General features: G+C 40.5%; 1 protein-coding gene across 13 annotated transcripts in view; it reads right to left on the bottom strand.

Annotated features, from left to right (window-relative positions):
* The window catches only part of MTMR3 (myotubularin related protein 3), a 176,370-nt gene extending 159,282 nt beyond the window's left edge, over nucleotides 1–17,088 (bottom strand). For 5 of the 13 annotated variants that reach the window (XR_007471607.1, XM_033412763.2, XM_033412761.2 and 2 more), the window contains exon 1: nucleotides 16,868–17,086. The gene's annotated coding sequence lies outside the window, so the exon portion shown is untranslated. Of the gene's footprint in view, nucleotides 1–16,509; nucleotides 16,809–16,867 lie in introns of those variants that run through there. The other 8 variants (XR_007471608.1, XM_033412766.2, XM_033412764.2 and 5 more) reach the window with 4 other exon arrangements.
* Between the last annotated feature and the right edge of the window lie 1,325 nt (nucleotides 17,089–18,413).

The raw sequence follows: 18,413 nt of genomic DNA on the forward strand, positions 1-18,413 counted from the left end.
GTGAAATTTTTCGCGGGTGAAGTTTACTAAGCAATTAACAAAATTCTGTGAAAATTACAAGCTTTTTCAGGTTCCATAATAAAATTTAAAAAGCTCTAGGCACCATATATTTTTTTAAACCATAAGAAAACACATACATGGGCATACACACACATGTGTGAATACTTTGATAGCAGCTTTATTTGTAGTTATCAAAACCTGGACAACCAGGACTTCCCTGGTGGCACAGTGGTTAAGAATCCCCCTGCCAATTCAGGGGACATGGGTTCGAGACCTGGTCCGTGAAGATCGCACATGCCACGGAGCAACAAAGCCCGTGCACCACAACTACTGAGCCTACACTCTAGAGCCTGTGAGCCACAACTACTGAAGCCTGCAAGCCCTACAGCCCGTGCTCTGCAACAAAAGAAGCCACCGCAATGAGAAGCCTGCGCACTGCAACAAAGAGTAGCCCCCGCTCCCTGCAACTAGAGAAAGCCCACGCACAGCAACGAAGACCCAACGCAGCCAAAAATAAACAAACTGGACAACCCAAATGAACTTGGAACGTGAATATACAAACTGTGGTACATCCATACAATGGAATGCTACTCGGCAATAAAAAGTAATCACTGATACACAAACTATGGATGTCTCAAAGTGCCTTACGTTAAATAAAAGCAGCCAGTCTCAAAAGGTTACATACTGCATGATTCCATTTATATGAAATTCTGGAAAAGACAAAACTATAGCGACAAAACAGATCAGTAGTTCCCAAAGACAATTTGAGGTGATGGAACTCTTCTATATCTTGATTAGTGTTGATCATGTGTTTCCAAAACTTGCAGAACTGTACTCAAAAAGGGTGAGTTTTACTGTATGTAAGTTATACCTTAGTCTAAAATAAATTTTTACAGAATCTGTATTATTGTCCTGAAAACAAGGACCAGATGCTGCTGAAACAACCGATACAGGAACACTAAACCTTATTAGATCTGCCTCCAAGTCTGAAAACTCCCTTCCATTAACATTTTGCCTAGAAATCTACACAGTATTTGTAAAGTAGAAATAAACTGACTTAGGATTAAAAAAACAAATCTATTTTTAAAAGAAAACTACCTAGTGTTTACATCCTAGTCATTTTAAGAAGAAAATGAGCTTTGTCAAGGACAGAATAAAACCCAAACAGTAAGTATTAACATCAATCTTTTCCATAATCATGACAGTCACAACAAATGAGGTTCCTTTTTCTAATTTTGGTTCAAAAACCAAAATTTTACTTCACAAAATCTGTAAAACATTATTAAAAGATCTTAATATTTGCCTAAAATCCTTAAGTACTTTCACTTAGCTAGGCAGTATAGCAAAGAACGCAACTACCTGGGCAAGTTACTTAACCCCATTTTGCCTCAATTTCCTCATCACTAAAATTGGAATAATTATACCTACCTCTGGGAATAATCCTAGACAATTAAACAACTTAATACATGTAAATTGCTTAGAATAGTGCCTAGCATACTTAAAAGCCTCAAAAATTTTTAAGCCAATGTAAATGAATAATCTTAATAATCACCAGCTGTGTGTCCTTGTACAAATCATTTTGTCTTTTCACATCACAATTCTGTTCTGTAAGGTCAGAGACCTGAATTCAAGCCTAAAGGGCTATCTAGTAATATTATTCTATGTTCCTATAATTTTGAATTGCACCAGTCACCTTGCAAAGAAGGTTAGGTATGATCCCCAATGTATAGAAAAATCTGAGACCCAAATTAAGTTAAATGATTTGCCCAAGGAGATAGTAAAGGAAGAGCCAAGGCAAAGATATGGTATTCTGAGAATCCTCAAAACTTTGTTCTCTTCAAAAATTCTCACCCTCTATCAACTCCTTCCCTTCTTACAGACATAGGTACGACATACTCAAAAACAAATGAACAACAACAAAAAAACCCTCCAATGTAGTTGTTTTTTTTTTTTTTTTTTGGCCACGCCACAAGGCATGCGGGATCTTGGTTTCCAGGCCAGGGATCGAACCCATGCCCCCTGCAGTGGAAGCAGAGTCTTAACCATTGGACCACGAGGGACGTCTCTCCAATATACTCATTTTAAAAATTCATTAAGCTATACATTTTTTATGCACCCTTCTGCATGTTTTAGATTGTAATTTTAAAAGACAAAATAGGCTTCATCATTAAGTGTATTCACGTATGAACAGACGTAGCAGAAAAATTAAAAAGCTAAAGAAAGACAAACTCAGCTAATTATGTTCATTAAAATTTTGTGAGGCGGTAAAAGTTTTAAAACTGAAGTGTTACATACATACAAAAAAGTTTATATAAGTATACAACTCAATGATTCTCATAAAGAAAACCATGAAATTACCACCCAGATCAAGATACAGAACATTAACAACCCTATAGTCTCCCTTATGCTCACTACCAAAAATAACCATTATTCTGACTTCTGTTGCCATCTATCAGTTTTGTCTTTTTTTTTTTAACTTTATAGAAATGGAATCACATAATAAGCACTGTTTGTGAATGGGTTCTTCCATTTACACTTAATTTTTCTTCTTGCAAAGTGCATTTAGGTAAGCCTAGTAAGAAAGGTTCTCTCGTGTATTATCAAATATTCAAATTTAAACCATAAATCATTCTCAAAGCAAACCATTTCTCAAGCCATAAAATATCTAACATATTGATTTGTTTAAAGTATAGCTGGTATTCCCTCTCTCCCCAATGAGATTTCTAAAACAGAAATTTTCAGTTACTTTTAATTGGAGAAAATAGAGATCCAAATGTCTCAATAGATATTGAATAAAATTTGAATTATAAATTATAAAATTTGAATTATAACCTTTAAAAAGCAAGACAGAAGAAAAAAAGGGACATCATGAAAAAATTTCAGACCATAATTCTCTTAAAATTAATTTTGATCTTCTATATAGAAAAGAGTTGTCAATTAATTATAGCCAACACTGAACACAAAAATGCAAAAATCTGGTTTGCACTAAAATACGTAATTCCAACACAATTTTGATAGCACTGCAACAAAATTTTTAAATAACGAAATGCTTCTACTTTATCCTGAGATCTCCTCCTCCTGCTAATCTACATCACTGTTTCATTTTAACAGACCATAATCTGTGCCATCTAACATGTAGCATTAGCCACATGTGGCTATTTAAATTTAAATTAAAATTAAAAATTTTTAATTTATTGGGATGGCTCTAGTAGTACTTAGTTGTCTTTAACTTCATTCAAAACAATTTTGTTACTGTATTGTGACACCTGTCGTATCAGGGTACAGTAAAAAAAAAAAAAAAACAAACAAACTTGGGACTTCCCTGGTGGCGCAATGCTTAAGAATCCACCTGCCAATGCAGGGGACTCGGGTTCGATCCCTGGTCCGGGAAGATCCCATATGCCACAGAGCAACTAAGCCCGCGCGCCACTATTACTGAAGCCCACGCACCCTAGAGCCCGTGCTCTGCAGCAAGAGAAGCCACCGCAATGAGAAGCCTGCACACTGCAACGAAGTGTAGCCCCAGCTCACCGCAACTAGAGAAAGCCCGCGCACAGCAACGAAGACCCAACGCAGCTGAAAATTTATAAAAAAAAAAAAACTTATCAAAATTGGTGAATTTTTGTGTAGCTGTTTTAATATTCAAGATGGAAGAAAAAAGTAATATTTTTGCCATATTATGCTTTATTATTTCAAGAAAGGTAAAAACGCAACTGAAACGCAAAAAAAGATTTGTGCAGTGTATGGAGAAGGTGCTGTGACAGATCAAATGTGTCAAAAGTGGTTTGAGAAGTTTCCTGGTGGAGATTTCTCACTGGGCAATGCTCCATGGTCGGGTAGACCAGTTGAAGTTGATAGTGATCAAATCGAGACATTGAGAACAATCAACGTTATACCACATGGGAGATAGCTGACATATTCAAAATATCCAAATCAAGCGATGAAAATCATTTGCACCAGCCTGGTTATGTTAATCACTTTGATGTTTGGATTCCACACAAGTTAAGCAAAAAAAAACCTTCTTGACCATATTTCCGCATTTGATTCTCTACTTAAATGTGATGAAAACGTTCCGTTTTCAAAACAAATTGTGTCGGGCAATGCAAAGTGGATACTGTACAATAATGTGGAAAGGAAGAGATCATGGGCAAGTGAAATGAACCACCACCAACCACACCAAAGGCCGGTCTTCATCCAAAGAAGTTGATGTTGTGTATATGGTGGGACTGGAAGGGAGTCCTCTATTACGAGCTCCTCTGGAAAACCAAACGATTAATTCCAACAAGTACTGCTCCCAATTAGACCAGCTGAAAGAGCACTTGACGAAAAGCGTCCAGAATTAGTCAAAAGAAAACGCACAATCTTCCATCAGGATAACGCAAGACTGCATGTTTCTTCGGTGACCAGGCAAAAACTGTTACAGCTTGGCTGGGAAATTCTAATTCATCCGCTGTATTCACCAGACATTGCACGTTTGGATTTCCATTTATTTCTGTCTTTATAAAATTCTCTTAATGGAAAAAATTTCAATTCCCTAGAAGACTGTAAAAGGCACCTGGAACAGTTCTTTGCTCAAAAAGATTAAAACTTTTGGGAAGATGGAATTATGAAGTTGTCTGAAAAATGGCAGAAGGTAGTGGACCAAAAGGGTGAATATGTTCTTCAATAAAGTTCTCAGTGAAAATGAAAAATGTCTTTTATTTTTACTTAAAAACCAAAGGCTTTTTGGCCAACCCAACAGTTCCTTGGTCAAACTAGCCAAATTTCAAGTGCTCAATATGCACTGAACAGCAGTTATCGAATGTCAGAAGGAATCAGAGAAAGTTCTATTGAACAACACAGGTTCCATACATGCTGTCTCATCTCCCACTCCTCACCCCTTATTATGCTAAAATTAACCTAAGAAAATGATGGATGACTAGTATGGATCACCAAATCCCATTGTTTCCCATTTCACTCAAATTTAATTATCACTCGTTTGGAAATCTCCTTGGCCTCCACTATGCCTCATTAACCTAATTTTAACAGGTTTTCTTAAAATTCAATCTTCTCCCACTCCCCTAAATGTGAGCCTCAATCTCTGGCTCTTCTAGGTTCAAGATCTCATCCAGATAAGGCCTACCTTTCTTCCTGCCTCAAGTTCTCTATCTCCAAGCTCCTGCAGGACATTTTTACTACTATACCCTGGCCTCAATGTTAAACGTGTGAAGGGTTTCATTTTAGTCCTTTTCCAAAACCAGCTCCCCCTCCCAATTCCATATTTCTATACTATCACTATTCTCTGAGACCCAAAACCCACCAACTCTGAATCCTTGCCACTAACCTCCCATTCAAATTTGTGTATCTCCTTTAGGGTATCAACCAACAACCCTCTACTTTAATCTAGCTATCTAAATTACCACCTTGCCACCACCTTAATTCAGGTCCTTATTACCTAATTCTGAGTACAGTACAGATTCTTCACTGCTTTCTAATCTTTGCCTGCTCCCGATCATGCAAACTACCACCAAACACATCTTCACCAAAACTGCCTTTGATCTCAGCCTAAAAGGGCTCAGTACAGCAAGTAAAAGAAATTTCAAGGGGCTTCCCTGGTGGCACAGTGGTTGGGAGTCCGCCTGCCAGTGCAGGGTACGCGGGTTCGTGCCCCGGTCCGGGAGGATCCCATGTGCCGCGGAGCAGCTGGGCCTGTGAGCCATGGCCGCTGGGCCTGCACGTCTGGAGCCTGTGCTCCACTACGGGACAGGCCACAGCAGTGAGAGGCCCGCGTACCGAAAAAAAAAAAAAAAAAAAAGAAAGAAATTTCAAATAATTTAAGGATTTGATTAATTTATAGCACTTTACAAACTTATTTTTGAATCCTCTATTCTGTGCTAGCAAAACTAAAACTATTCCCCGAACACAGCTCTATGTGCCTCACCTATATAAAGCTGGGACTCCTCCTAGTTTCTACTATGCAATTTTAACATGTTAGCTGCTTTATATTACAAAGCTATCCATCTCAGCGCCTCTTACATAGCACCCATTTTGAACAGACCTAAGTGAACAGACCAGGAATAAGAAAGTTACAAATACACGTATGCGTTTAGATTTAATATAAAAGCATCAATATTTATTGCATGCAATTCTATTCCCCCAAAATTTACTCTGCAGAATTATTTCTGTGGAAATTATCCTACCGTTGTTCAAAAGTATAAAGTGCTAGAATATCCATGAGAGACAGCACTTTTTGTAATAAGGGAAAAAAATCCCTAGATGTCCATCAGTAAAGGACTGGATAAATAATTGTAGCATGCCTATAAAAAGTTTTAAAACACTACAGTCCTTAAAAATGAGGTAAATCTATATTTTGTGATACAGTAAGATGTCTGTAGTACATTACTGAGAAAAAAAACAAATTGTAGATAAGCACGTACAGTTTGATCCTATTAAAGGGAAATTTTAAGATCTATATATTAACTGAAAACAACTATTAATAGGGGACTAAAATTGCATTCTATTCATACAACTGAATAGCTATTAAGCTAATAGCTTTTAAGTGAAGTAAATATACATGTATCAACACAGATAAATTTCAAGCTTTTCAAACAGAATATATACACTAAGGTACCACACACATTTGAAACACCATAATACTACATGTTAAATACACAGAGACATTTGTTGGAAGAATGAAAGAGCATGGGCTAAGAGAGTAAAACCACCTCTGGATAATGGAAACAGGATCTAAGATGAATGCAAAAGGGACTCCAAACTATATATTTTGATTTTTAAAAACAAATATAAATACACCTTTCAGGCAAATCTTGCAAGATGTCAACATCTATTAAATCTAAATCAACATCTTTTAAATTAGGTACATGGTGATTATTAAATTATTCTCCATATTTTTCTAAATTTTGAAATATTTAAATTTTACTTTTAAAAAAAAGAAAGCCAAGATTGTGGAATTTTGAAACAGAGGAACATGGCCTTTATCGACTTCTACAGGGTATTTTTTTTTGACAAGCCTATATATCTTTATTATAATATTTTTAACTAAAAATCTCTATAAATTTATATTAGCACCTACCTTTATTACCTTGATTGCTCTTCAACTTTAATCTTATTCTTTAAAATAATAAAGTAGGGCTTCCCTGGTGGCGCAGTGGTTGAGAGTCCGCCTGCCGGTGCAGGGGACACGGGTTCGTGCCCTGGTCCGGGAAGATCCCACGTGCCGCGGAGCGGCTGGGCCCGTGAGCCATGGCCGCTGAACCTGCACGTCCAGAGCCTGTGCTCCGCAACGGGAGAGGCCACAACAGGGAGAGGCCCGCGTACCGTAAAAAACAAACAAAAAAAAAAACTAAAATAAAATAATGAAGTAAGGGCAGATAGTTAAAAAAAGTTCTACCCCAGAAATCTAACATTCTGAATATTTACACAGCATTTAAGTCACTGTAACATGCAATAAACAGCAAAAGCCCAGGCTCTACCTAAACTCTATCACTTAAACTCTAAAGGATGTATTACATAGACGTTCCTAAAATATCAACAGATAAATGAGTAAATAAACTTACAGTGGCTCAACTCCCAGCTGTACATTAACACCAAAACCCCAATGAGACTCTACTGCCAAAATAAGTCATTTATCTAAGTATATTCCAGTTCGAATTACATGTACAAAATCAGTATCACATCTGAGTTGCTATAGTCCCACTTGATATTTTTTAACATCTTTGTTGGAGTATAATTGCTTTACAATGGTTAGTTTCTGCTTTATAACAAAGTGAATCAGCTATACATACACATATATCCCCCTATCTCTTCCCTCTTGCGTTACCCTCCCTCCCACCCTCCCTATCCCACCCTCTAGGTGGTCACAAAGCACCGAGCTGATCTCCCTGTGCTATGCGGCTGCTGCCCACTGGCTATCTATTTTACATTTGGTAGTATATATAAGTCCATGCCACTCTCTCACTTCGTCCCAGCTTACCCTCCCCCCTCCCCGTGTCCTCAAGTCCATTCACTACATCTGCGTCTTTACTCCTCTCCTGCCCCTAGGTTCTTCATCACCTTTTTTTTTTTAGATTCCATATATACGTGTTAGCATGTAGTATTTGTTTTTCTCTTTCTGACTTACTTCACTCTGTATGACAGACTCTAGGTCCACCCACCTCACTACAAATAACTCAATTTCATTTCTTTTTATGGCTGAGTAATATTCCATTGTATATATGTGCCACATCTTCTTTACCCATTCATCTATCGTTGGACATTTAGGTTGCTTCCATGTCCTGGGTATTGTAAGTAGAGCTGCAATGAACATTGTGGTGCATGACTGTTTTTGAATTATGGTTTTCTCAGGGTATATGCCCAGTAGTAGGATTGCTGGGTTGTATGGTACTTCTATTTTTAGTTTTTTAAGGAACCTCCATACTGTTCTCCATCTACTTGATATTTTTAAACACACACACACACACACACACACACACACACACACACACACACACACACAGCTACAGTTCTTGCTCCGCATGGCAAGTCCACATGGCATATCAGCAAGCAAACTGGGAATTCAGGCCAAGTCCTGTGTTTACAGTACATAGAATCTGATTTTTCTTTTTAAGGTTTCATAATTCTCAAACAGCTCATTAGGAAAAGAAAAATTAGATGGAGGTCTTGTGTTTAACTGTGACCAAAGCCCAGACTGTCTCAGTCATAGTGGAAATTACAATAAGAAAGTTCAAATCAGCTTGCCTGCCCCATTTTCCCATACCACTTCCTACAGCTGCCACTCTGCTTAGGAACTGGAGTCAGTTAAGGAACCACTTCCTTCCTCTATTTTTTTTTTTTTTTTTTTGGCCACACCCCACAGCATGCAGAACTTCCCCAACCAGGGAGTGAACCCGCACCCCCTGCAGTGGAAGTGCGGAATCTTAACCCCTGGACCACCAGGGAAGACCACAACCCACTTCCTCAATGGTGACTATGACTTAAACCTTCATAAGCCAGCCAATGAAAACTAAGGACAGGGACTTCCCTGGTAGTGCAGTGGTTAAGAATCCACCTGTCAATGCAGGGGACAGGGGTTTGATCCCTGGTCTGGGAAGATCCCACATGCCACAGAGCAACTATGCCTGTGTACCACAACTACTGAGCCTGAGCTCTAGAGCCCACAAGCCACAACTACTGAAGCCCGTGCACTCTACAGACCATGCTCCGCAACAAGAGAAGCCAGCGCAATGAGAAGCCCACGCACTGCAATGAACAGTAGCCCCCTCTCGCCGCAACTAGAGAAAGCCTGCGCGCAGCAACGAACACCCAACACAGCCAAAAAAAAAAAAAAAAAAAGAAAACTAAGGATATTAAAATGTACTTTAAAATAGCAGCTTTTTCCTAATTATAAGAGTAATACATGTTCATTACAGAAAATTGGGAAACTACAGAAGAATATGAAGCAGAAAATGGTCACTATCCCAGGCAGAAATTAATCACTATTAATATTTCCATTCTTGTCTTTACAGGGTCTCTTTTATATATAAAAGTATATTAGCTCACTTACCAAACATGATTTTAAGTTCAGCAGACCAAAGGGGAATAAAATACTAGCTTCTTCAGAAGACTAACTTTTTTTTCAGTGTGTTCAGAGTAAACCAAAACCACGTGTACAGGCAACTGGAGAGAGTAAGACAAGTGAGAGAAATCATACTTGCTCCTTTTCATTCACCCTATGGCAAACCATGAAGTCCATGTTTCAAGAACCACTATACACCCAACGACTAACTAATGAGTATGTTTCCTTTTTAAATAGGAAGCTACTATATAAATAAATATACACATACATATACACACACACACACAGTCTTGCCAGTAGGAGGGACACACACAGTGAAAAGAATTACATCTAGACTAAATTTTTTGTCACCATGAATCTATCCTTAAGAGAAAGTAAGAGGATATCTGAAAGGCTGATGTAAAGTTAATGACCTCTCCCACAAAAACATTTTCTGTGCACATCAGATGAACGAAAAATCTAACTACAGAAAATGATGTATTGGTTTTACAATGCTATAACTTATTTACACATGTAAATATATATGTTCGAGTTCAAACAGTTAGTCCATAAATATTGATAGCTTACTTTGTACCAGGCAGTATATAAAGTGCTGAGGAGTGAAGGAGAATAGCCATCAGTACCTACTTCTGCAGGGATTACAGTCTACCTCTTTAAATATGATGTCAAACACTAGGCATGTGGCCTCAAAGGAGTCACAACATCCCTGATTAAATGATGCTTTCAAATCCTTATGAGGATCTAAGAAGATGTATGTGACAGCACCTTATAAATCATGCTACCTAAGGTAAAAAGGGATACCTGGCCCTTTTCCCAAAATACTGTATATAGCAATCCCCTTCAGTATAAATTATCTTTTAACTGGCAAAAAAAATTTCTTTTAACTAGCAAAAAATAATCGCTAAGGTTGCTCTTTTCACAATATCTAAGATTTCAATATTATCTTTCTCTGATATCGACCCATATAAAATAACTGAAATTAAATTCCCCATGATGGGAAGTGAGAGGGAGACTCATTTTTGTAGTGCAAAAAACACCATTTTCTGATTTCATAACTTACAGCGGGGAGGAAAGGGGCAAATCAAAAGTAACTTATTCAAACTTAAGGAAAAAAGTTACCTTTTAATCTAAGATTCATCAGGGAAAGTTTCAACCCAAGAAAGCATTTTTTAAAAGTTACTGACTCAGGCTCTTCCAAATGGAGTTAGAGTGAAAGGTTAATTGTGGTATTTTGCAAGCAAAGGAAAGCAAGTACTGAGCAATTTTTTCAGTCTCCAAGACTTTTTTTTTTTTTTTTTTGCGGTACGCGGGCCTCTCCCGTTGCGGAGCACAGGCAACAGACGCGCAGGATCAGCGGCCATGGCTTACGGACCTAGCCGCTCCGCGGCATGTGGGATCTTCCCGGACCGGGGCACGAACCCATGTCCCCTGCATCGGCAGGTAGACTATCAACCACTGCGCCACCAGGGAAGCCCAGACCTAAGCTCTTAGAAAACAAAAATGTTATAACCAAACTGCTTTCCATAAAGCATAGACTTTTAAAAATATACTCTACACAATATCAGTTCTTCATATCTAAAAGAAGTAGACTAATTATTTAGACTGTTTCCTATCCTATGATTTGCCCTTTTCAATTCAGCCACGTCAACAATGACAAAAGGTATCAAACTGATGCTTTATGAGCAAGGTTTATGTTTGCACTTATTGAGGATGTGACTCTTAACAGCATGGGACACTTTAAAGACTATCATAATCCAACTAGGCTGGACCATCTGCACAATTAGTGGAAAGGCCCAAAAACAGTCAACCATAAAAGCCCAACGTTAAATCTTAAGCGTCGAAAGCAGTTACGTCCAAAGTAGAGTATAGTACACTTCAAGGAGTACCCAAGATGCTCCACTGGGGTAAACAAGAAAGATATTTGAACTTTATTTTTAGTTCTCATCCTTGTTAATTTTTTTGTTTATATTTTATAAGGTACACAATAACCAGTTACTATACATATTATTTGTAAATTAAATACTTAAGGATTGAACATTAATACTCAAATTTTTTTTTACTGTTGGGATGAGCAATCAAAAAGTTTACAGACCATTGGTCTAAAGTAGTCCCTATCACTGCACTTTCATTTTTACCTGCCCCTTCCACAGTTAAGCTGTAGAGGCTAAGATCTGATGCTGAAAAAAGAACAAAGGAAAACTATTCCCAAACTATTTTAAACTCCCACCAACAAGCTAAAAGGTAGTAAATCACTAGCAAGAATATATGGAATTGCACAGGGAGCTCAGCTCGGTGCTCTGTGTCAACCTAAATGGGTGGGATGGGTGGGTGGAAGGGAGGTCCAAGAGGAAGGGGATATATGCATACATATAGCTGATTCACTTCATTGTACAGCAGAAACTAACACAATATTGTAAAGCAATTTTACCCCAATTAAAAAAAAAAGAATACATGGAATTGGACACTGATATTCTCTTGCTGAGACTTTAAAATAGCATCCTATCTAGAGGGTGCCCTGAGTATATTCAAATTTAAAAAACAAAACCTGGGGCTTCCCTGGTGGCTCAGTGGTTAAGAATCTGCCTGTCAATGCAGGAGACACGGGTTCAAGTCCTGGTCCGGGAAGATCCCACATGCCGCAGAGCTACTAAGCCCGTGCGCCACAACTACTGAGCCTGCGCTCTAGAGCCTGCAGGCCACAACTACTGAGCCCGTGTGTCACAACTACTGAAGCCCGTGCGCCTAGAGCCTGTGCTCCACAACAAGAAAAGCCACTGCAGTGAGAAGCCCGCGCACCGCAATGAAGAGTAGCTCCCGCTCGCCACAACTAGAGGAAGCCTGGGTGCAGCAACGAAGACCCAACGCAGCCAAAAATAAATTTAAAAAAAAACCCTTTGCCAGGTAAGCCCACTTTTAGGAATTCAGCCTAAGGAAACAATAGCACATGTATTTTAAAAGTCCAAACAAGGGAATTCCCTGGCAGTACAGTGGTTAGGGCTCCATGCTTCCACTGCAGGGAGCACAGGTTTGATCCCTGGTCGGGGAAGCAAAATCCCGCAAGACATGCGGTGCAGAAAAACAAAAAAAAAAGAAAAGAAAAAATACATTTTATGTTGCAACTCAATACACATACATAAATGTATAAAACAACAAAAGTTTCCCAAATCAATAATTATTTTTACCATTTTTGATGTGCTGATATTTTCTAGTTTTTAGAAATCACCACGTTGATTTCACTACCCTATGACGTTGCCACCTGCCATTTAGAAAACAGAGCCCTAAAACTTTACACAGAATGTACAAAACTCCTTGACCCTTCCACTTTCTACCACCGTTCTAACATAACAAAATGTGTGAAATCTAGCAAGTCTACTCCAAGTGCAAACCTGGGCACAAATGTAAGACTCCCAGATCCCTCTGAAGTTTCTTGAAACACTGACCATTTCTATTGGCAGACTGGTACAAGTGCTTGCTAAAAGGTTTCTCCAGGCACAGTACAGACATTTTGTTGTTGCTTTACCAGAGATATTAGTAAATTCTGCACTTGACAGCAGATACCAGATTTTACCACTGCTCCACAAGCCAACTCTTCCAGGAAAATAGGATTGTAATACAATATGACTCCATTATCATCCCCTTACATTTTTAGGTTGCTTTTCATATACACCACTCCATTTGATCCTCACTGACAGGTTGATATAAACAGAGAATTTGCTCTTCTTCCTTTTACTAATGAAGGAACTGAAGCTCAGAAGGGTTATGTGGTTTGCCAGAAACAATACAGCTAATGAGAAGCACAACCCAGGCTTGAACCCAGGACTCACTGGTCATCCAATGCCATGCTACAATAGTTTTCACTTTGAACATCTGATACAAATGTGAATTCAAAAGGTATGTTAAGGTTCTAGGCGCAAAAGTGAAGATACAAGCATGAAATTAAAATTAAAAATAACAATGAATATTAACAATTTTCTAGCCTCTAAAATTATTGGGAATCCTAATTCAATTGGATATGTATTTAATCTCATGCTTTGTCTTAAGTTTCACTGATTATAAAATTACATATAAATTCACCACAGAAAATTACAAAATTGGGTGGTCTGTAAGAAACAGCTGACCACATAAATTACACAAACTTCCCCCGAACCATTCTTAATCTTGTGGCTTCACACTAAATTTTGAAGTTCCCTATGTGAAATCCATTTTGATTTCAACACTAAGTTAATTACAACAGCATAAGCATGTTGTTTCTGCATAATACTTGCAACATGAGCTCAATTTCCAGAGCTCTTTTGGACAATGTCTAAAATCCATAAGTCAAAAGCAGAATTCAAAACAGAATGTTCTTTTTTCAGTTTTTAATTAAAAGGTTCATCTACCTATATGAGATTAATACTAAGTAACAATTACAAATTATTAAAGATTTCCAAATTCAGGCTGGAGAAACTACTTGAGGTCAACAAGTACAGGCCTTTAATCATAGATTGATAAGAAAACTGAGGTCCAGAGAAGTGACATTCCTAACAGCAGTCACAGAGTCAAATTAATGACACAATCTCTGCCAATCTACAGCTTCCCATTATTCTAAATACCTCTGTATCTAACAAAATGTGCTTAAAAACACCAATACCTAAAAAAATGAAGAAACACATACACACACAAAAAAAATATTAAGGCACATTTAAGACCCAAAAACTAGAGAACAGGTTAGTGTGCAATAGCAGTCTTTAGAAAACAGAATCTCTTGATGGGATCTCAAAGTTCCAAACCACAAGGACTAAAAAACTCACTCTTTAATCCAATGCAAATGATCAAGTAACTTTTAATAACAAACATTGTTATCAACCACCAAAACTGTTCTTTTTCCCATCTCAATACTATTCATTTACTCAACAAATATCTGAGAGCACAGTATATGCTGGGAACTATGCTAGCTACTGGAGACACCAAAGAACAAAACAAACATGGCCTCTGGCTCTTGTAGTGGACAACTAGGTGTACTTCTCTAACAATACTACACTATGATTTAACAGGATATTTAGCAAACTCCTTCACTGCTCTATACAACTGTAACATTTTCTTCCAACTCTTCCAAACTTATAACAAACCTCACCACACCCCTTCTGCAATATAACTACTTCCTTTGGTAACTCAGCACTCCACTTTACCACAGAAGGTGTTAACCAAAACTGCAACAGATTTTAAAACTGACTTTACCAGTCCTCAGGGCCTCAGGCATATTTCAACAACTCTTCACAGTCCATAGTAAACCTGCCTGGTTCACAACCCTTGTCTCAAATGACTGCTAATTCACCTGCCCTACCCACACTTTACTAGAAACTGAATCAGATGGTGTAGGAGCAATCATGATGCTGGGAAGCACCTTCAGTGGAGCTCTTTGTGGGCCAGAAGCAGGCTTACTGCCTCTTCCTCTCTGCTTCTTTCCTCTGGATTCCTCATTGTATCTCTGGATATACCTCCAGTCAAGCAGCCTCTAATTTTATCAAGTGTGTTCCTCAGAACCTGCACAAATAATTTTTGGCAACAAATCTGTTTCCCCTACATAAATCCATTATATTTTAAGAGATGCTCAATTTTCAGTTTTGTCTCTCAGGCTTCCCCCTCCTCCATACCTCTGAAATTGTATAAACAATTAAAAACACTCTCAGGAGTCGTAATTAGTGGAAATCTTTTGGAATACCAAAAGTGATCTAAAGCACAAGTTCACAAACCTGGCTGACCAGAATCATTCAGGGAGTTTTGTAAGGATGGATTCCTAGGCCCCATCCTCAGAGATTTTAATTCACCAGGTCCTGCGTGAGGCCCAGGAATCAGCATTTCAGGCAATCCATATTATTTCCGACAACTGGTATTTAATTAGGTAAGGACTGAACTAAAAAAACTTGGCCTACAAGCAGGGAAAACCTCGGTTCTCCTATGGCTTGCCATTAACTAACTACAAGTGGGGCTGCACCAGTGTGCTGGTCACTTGAACAGCTCAGGGCCACCTGAAAATGAGGAAAGTAATTAGAGCTGAAAGAAGCCTTTATAGGGAGCAAATCTAAAATTCTAGAACTCTCCAAACTTAGTTAAATGACACATACTGTACTGGGTTTACTCAAAACAGTGTCATTCTCTAAGCTCTTCTACCCACCCAAGTCACAGGCCTTGGAAAAGAAGACTTTCTGCTTGCCACCAACACACCTTACCTTAGTTGGTCTCTGAGCAAAAAGCAACACGCGTCTTGTCTCTTGCCCTACTGAAACAGCCTTGGATCTGAAAGGGGAAGGTCCCCAACACCTCTTCATGTACAAGTCACGACTACTTTACATTAAAAAAAAAATCATCTCACCTAATTCAACCCAGGCCTCGATGGCACTGTTGTCGACATTATGAGAAACGAGGGTGAAGCTCAACTGGAAGGGCATGCCAACTTTTTTTCCCTCATTGTGAAAAAATACTGTCAGATAACAAAGTGTATGTCAAGATAGTAAAACGGTTAAGAATTTAGGCCTCAGTCTGGAGACGACACCTGACCATCATTACCCAACAATAGCTAATTGCAAAACTCACAGGTGAGACTATCAGACCCCCGATGAGTTTATTAAAACGGCCATAAAATTTACCCCACTATTTTGAAGGAAGTTTTCCAGCCCAAAGTACAACCAACAATATTATCTTAGGGGTCCTAAGCAGCAGGAGTCAATACATTTAGTGGCACGATTTTCATCTGAGAAATTACTCTGCAATCTTTCGTGGAGCTGTTTGACCAGTGTTGCTGAGCTCTCTCAACCGCCTCCGAACCATCCTTCCCACCCAAGCACTACCAGGTCAGGGTGATGCCCTGCTGCACAGTAAGGCGGCCACTCCTCCTTCCCACAAGTCCCGGGCCCGCTCCGCTCTCTCGCCATGAAGGACTCCCACAGACCCGGTCGGGGCGAGGGGCGCACACTCACCTCCCGGGGGTCCGCAGACATTTCCCCGGACGCTGCGATGTAGCGCCTCACACCCCTAGCTCCGTGGGCCCTTCCCCACCAAGTTCAGGAAGGCAGCCCGGGTTGGACCCCGCCTCCTCCGCGCCGAGGGTCCGGGCCGCGCCGGGCCGCTGAGCTCCCGCTCCCCGCGCCTCCCTCTGGCGGCCGCGGCCGCCGCCCGGGCCACCCTCCCCGGGCCACGCACGCCGTCCCCAGCCCCCCGCGGGCCGCCGCCGCCTCCTCAGAGGGTGACAGCCGCCGCACCCGGGCCGAGGCCCGCCCCTCCTCCAGCTCCTCCTCACCCCCGGAGAAGACGGGGCGGGAGGGGGGCCTTCCTTACCGGGCGGCAGGACATGGCGAGGCCCGTCACGGCACGGCCTCCTCCGCCACCCCACAAGGCTCCCAGCCAGGGCCGGCGGGGGGCAGGGCCTGGGCCGCTAGAGCGTCTCGACCGGCTGCTCCTCTGCCACCGCCGCTGCCGCCGCCTTCTCACAACCACAACAACATGGCGGCGGCGGCCACACAGAGCACGCTCCCGAGACAGAGCCGGGCCGCGAGCGGGGGCGCGCGCGCACGCTCGGCCTCTCAGCCGGCGGTCAGGGGAAAAGAGGGCGGGCCGTCGCGGGGGAGGGGGCGCGGTCTGGGCCGATTACCACGCCCCCGGGGTGAGCGGGGTTGCTGATCAGCCGAGCGCCCGGGGCGAGCGAGGGGCTGGCTGGGAAGCGCAGCTGGCGAAGGAGAGAAACGGGTGGGTAATGGGCGAAGAAGAAAACCAAAGGTGGTCCCACAGATTTTTGGGAGGCATCTTTTCCTAGCTCTAGAGCCCTGGGCAAGACAACGCTAGAACAATAGTAGTGTCTTTCACCTGTAATTGTGCTGAGGATAAAACTAATTTAATGTAATGCAAGTTAAGTATAGTGTGCTCAAGGTTCTACTCAATACAATTTCAGACTGCTTGCACCAAAGCACAGCTGGAAGAAGTGAGTTTTCAAACAAGCAAAAAACAAACTTGTAACCCACACTCAATAGCCTGTAGAAGAATTCTACACACCAGGACTGAATTAACCTCAGGCCCTAACAGATTCACCTCATCAGAGTTACGTTTTAACATTATACCTTTGACTTTTCTGGAAAATGGCTGCGAGAACCAGTCAAATGAAATCTATCCTTGCATTTGTTGTACCGTTTTTTCCACAGTACTCTGTGCAATTATTTACCTGTTTTTCGTGTTTGTTGTCTTTTTATTCCATTCTGAAGTAAAAGCTACTTGAAGATAAAGATCTTTGTTTGGTTCATCACTTTACCCCCAGCACCTAGAACTGCTCATGACAAGCAGTGGGAAATTTCTTGATTAACTAATAGCTAATATTTATACAACTCATCTAATTGAATCTTCACAGCTCTAATAAGTAGATACTGTTATTATCACCATTTTACAGATGAAGAAACTGCAGCCCAGGATAAGATGCACTAAAAGTTTTTAAAAAATCAAACCCAGGGGCTTCCCTGGTGGTGCAGTGGTTAAGAATCCACCTGCCAATGCAGGGGACATGGGTTGGATCCCTGGTCCAGGAAGATCCCACATGCCGCAGAGCAACTAAGCCCGTGCACAACTACTGGAGCCCACGCCCTAGAGCCTGTGCTCCACAACAAGAGAAGCCACCACAATGAGAAGCCCGTACACTGCAACGAAGAGTAGCCCCCCACCCCCACTCGCTGCAACCAGAGAAAATCCCGTATGCAGCAACAATGACCCAACGCAACCAAACAATTAAATAAATAAATTTATTTAAAAATATATATATGTCAAACCCAAACCCAACTGACAACAAAAGCTATGCTCCCACCCACCAGGCTGTACTGCCAACTCTGTGGCATCATTGCCT

This window comes from Orcinus orca, chromosome 15 (assembly GCF_937001465.1).
Source record: "Orcinus orca chromosome 15, mOrcOrc1.1, whole genome shotgun sequence".
NCBI classification, from domain to species: domain Eukaryota; kingdom Metazoa; phylum Chordata; class Mammalia; order Artiodactyla; family Delphinidae; genus Orcinus; species Orcinus orca.